Source organism: Epinephelus moara, chromosome 12 (genome assembly GCF_006386435.1).
Source record: "Epinephelus moara isolate mb chromosome 12, YSFRI_EMoa_1.0, whole genome shotgun sequence".
Classification (NCBI taxonomy): Eukaryota; Metazoa; Chordata; class Actinopteri; order Perciformes; family Serranidae; genus Epinephelus; species Epinephelus moara.
The window spans coordinates 2,544,230-2,548,312 of NC_065517.1; the positions used below are offsets into that span (position 1 = coordinate 2,544,230).

The window sequence follows — 4,083 nt, forward strand, 5'->3', positions numbered from 1 at the left end:
ATTGATTGATTGATTGATTGATTGATTGATTGATTGATGCACTGTCCCCACTGCTGTTCTGCATAGGCCTGAACAGTAGTGGCTACAGGTGCCGGTTACGGAGTGGAGCAACCATCAGTCACCTCCTTTACATGGATGACATCAAGCTGTATGCCAGGAATGAGCGAGACATTGACTCACTGATCCAAGTCACCAGGATAATTACTTCAGAATGTCATTTGGACTGGAAAAGTGTTGNATTGATTGATTGATTGATTGATTGATTGATTGATTGATTGATTGATTGATTGATGCACTGTCCCCACTGCTGTTCTGCATAGGCCTGAACAGTAGTGGCTACAGGTGCCGGTTACGGAGTGGAGCAACCATCAGTCACCTCCTTTACATGGATGACATCAAGCTGTATGCCAGGAATGAGCGAGACATTGACTCACTGATCCAAGTCACCAGGATAATTACTTCAGAATGTCATTTGGACTGGAAAAGTGTTGTCGAATGTTGTCAAAGAGAGAGAAGATGATCAAAACTGAGAGGGTTAAACTAAAAGAAGACAACACTGCAGATGTTGAAGACAGCTACAAATACCTTGGGGTCCCACAGGGAAATGGGAATCATGAGGAGGCCACAAGGAAGCCAATACCTAGCCAAATACCTACAAAGGGTAAGGCAGGTCCTGAAAAGTCAGCTGAATGGAAAGGTCAGAGCCATGAACACCTACGCCCTGCCAGTCATTAGATACCCCACTGGTATAATAAGCTGGCCAAAAGAGGAGATAGAGGCCACTGATATCAAGACAAGGAAGCTCCTCACAATGCATGGAGGATTTCATCCCAAGTCCAGCACCCTGAGCCACTGTCCAAGACGAAACAACAAAGTTCCAGAAATACACCAGGAAAATGCCCCCCAAAGATGAGCTGCTATGTGAATCACATAGGAAAGAAGCAAGCACTCTCAAAATAAATCCTCTCAACAGGTGCACGGCCAAAAGCAGCAGAAAAAAGAAAAGAAGGGTTTCGACAGAAAGTCTTCTTCACTGAAGAAGACTTTCTGTTGAAACGTCTGTGTTTCTGGTAACGCCACCCAAGTTGATTTATTAAATTTACCAAAATGACATTTGTGAGTGCTGGCTTCTTTTCTTTTTTCTGCTATGTGAATACCTCAGGCAGCAGAAACCAGAGAATGCAGAAAAAGAGGCTGAACCATCATAGAAGGACAAGCCCCTGCATAGCATGTACCACAGACAGATTGAAGAAGTGGGCGACATCAAGAAATCCTAGCAGTGGCTAGAAAAGGCTGGACTGAAAGACAGCACAAAAGCACTAATCATAGCAGCACAAGACCAGGCACTTAGTACAAGATCAATAGAAGCAGGGGTCTACCACACCAGACAGGACCCCAGGTGCAGGCTTTGCAAAGATGCTCCTGAGACAGTTCAGCATACAATAGCAAGATGTAAGATGTAGGCAGGAACAGCTTACATGGAATGTCATAAACAAGTGGCTGGCATAATGTTCTGGAACATCTGCACTGAGTATGGGCTGGAAGTCCCAAGGTCAGAATGGAAGAAATGGGTGACAATGACTGAGCTAAGATCCTGTGGGACTTCAGATCCAGACTGACAAACTGTTGATGGCTAACCAGTCGGACATAGTGTTGATTGACAAACAACAGAAGAAGGCATAGGTGATAGATGTAGCAATCCAAGCAATAGAAAATATATTTCAAAATAATTTAAGACACATGGCTTTGTGTTGATTGGTGCAATGCTTGTGGAGTTAGGTCTATTGATGTGTTAAGCCACGCCCCCTTTACAGCTCATTGGCCAGTATCTTCAAAAGGCAATGATATATCAATAAGCTTTTGTGAAATGTTTTACAAACATGGTCCAGTAATGATTTACAGACAATTTGGTAGCAATGAGCACTGTACTTTAGGAAGATGTCAAAAATCTTTTCCAAAAATTCAAAATGTTATGGTGACACCACCTATTGTTTTTTTTTTTGTTGTTGTTGTTGTTCTTTTACATTTGTTGCACCCTCTAGGGCTCAATTTGAATGAATGTTCAGGGTATGTCCCAGATATGTCTATGGACATCTTGTGCAAGTTTCATGATGATTGGCCGAACAGTTATGGAGTTAAGGGGGCTCTTACACCGATGGGGACCTCGTCGCCTCCAGTCATTGTAACGCAGGGAGGGCAGCAAAGGAGAAGCAGTTCTGAATGAGACGGTTGAGGTATGAGGCGGTTGTCACCTATGTGCATGTGCACAGATTTAGGTCTGCAGCACTGAACTCATCTTGTTGAACTTGCAGTTGCCACCTGGCTTTAGCCAATCAAATAGCAGGGATCGCAGAAACAGAGAGGGGACAAGATGGAGGAGCTGATAATGTTGGTGTCCGAATACCCAGAGTTATGGTGTTAAGAACTTATATGGACAAACTTATATGAAGAAAAACTGGGCCTGCGATAGCATTTCCACCACATCAGGTGACTGGTAAATTGTCCAAATATGTAGGAATGTTTGGTAATTTAAATGATTTCTGTTGCCTTGCTACAGTACGCGGCTACAAGCTAGATTGCACTTCTGCCAGTATTCACTGATCACCTGCCTGGCACTAAGCTTCGGACTGTGGCAGCAGCAGCCACTTTTAGAAACGCTTTACCATTTGGCGAAATGCACTTGCAGGTAGGCGGTTAATGCGCAGCTGTGTGAAAGCAGCTTTAGGTCTATTTATGTTCTTAGCCACGCAGCTTTTTAACTCTTTCAGTTGCAATCGCACTAATGGTTTAGGAGAAGTTGTTAAAAATGGGTTCATTGGCCAGTATCCTTAAAATGCAATCTCATTGTCTAAAGCTTAGCAACAAGCCTTAGATAACTTCTGATAAGCTTGGTCCAGTAACGATCCACAGCAAATGTGGTACAAATTGGACCTACAGTTTAGGAGGAGATGTCAGAAATGTGTTTTTCTATCCAGGCAGACCTCAATGACTCTGAGCTGGACTTCACTCAAATTTCAAATTTCAAGTCGGTCAGACTAAAATTGTGAAGGGCATGCTTTTCAAAAATTGCATTTTTGGGCCATGATTACAGTGGCCCCATTGGGCTGACTGCAAAGCAGCACCACTTCCAATCATTAATAAAAATGTTATGTGTCCACAATGTACCATGTCAGGAAAATTTGCAAAAACATTACAAAAAGTAATAAATTCACACAAAAACAATTGGGTTTCAGCCCTTTAGGATTGAACCCCTAATTCAAGTTGCAAGCAGCAATGAATGGGAGCTTGCACCTTAGCATATGGCAGGGGGTACTGATTGGATTCCAGTCAATATAGCTGTGCATCTTGGTGAAAGTCGGAAATGGTATTTCCCGAGTGTGGGTGCTGGAGAAATTCCTGCGCCCACAGTAATTATATGTTATGTTGGCTGGAAATCATGTGGAGATCAAGCCATATAAATTTCATGTAAATCTGATCATCACACTTCCTGTTTCATGGTGATACATGGAAATTTTACACCTCACCACGGGCACACTGTTTGTCTTTCGATAGCACAGACAAACATTTTAAGGCCCTCTTATCCCCTAAAAATGTGATTTATTTGCATAAAAGTAATAATAAATGAATAAAATACTACTACTACTACTACCTCTGCTACTACTAATGATAATAATAATAATAATTGGTTTCTAAGGATACACAAAAAAAACTCAACGTTTAGAGAAAGGATTAAAACAAAGAAATACCACACCACTGTTACATGTCTCTGTGCACCAGTCAAATTTCTCTCCCAGTATACATCCATTACTGTGAAAACATGGATGCTTAACACACATTGACCCCCAACAGCACAGATACATACAATCAGCACAGTTTCAAGGTGGACACCCAAGATTCAGATTCCAGATTCAGATTCAGAATACTTTATTAATCCCCGGGGGGAAATTGTTTTTGTTCCAATGCTCCGTGCAAAGTAGAAAAAGAAATACAGCATGAATGGAAACAAGAGATAAAGATGAAGATATAAATAAAATACTAAAATAGACAATGAAATAAGTAAAATAAATATTAAAGTAGACATTA

General features: G+C 41.5%; 1 protein-coding gene across 1 annotated transcript in view; it reads right to left on the minus strand.

Annotated features, from left to right (window-relative positions):
- Nucleotides 1–4,083, minus strand: part of stxbp6l (syntaxin binding protein 6 (amisyn), like) — a 47,474-nt gene that overhangs the window by 20,091 nt on the left and 23,300 nt on the right. The gene's annotated exons all lie outside the window — the stretch shown is intronic.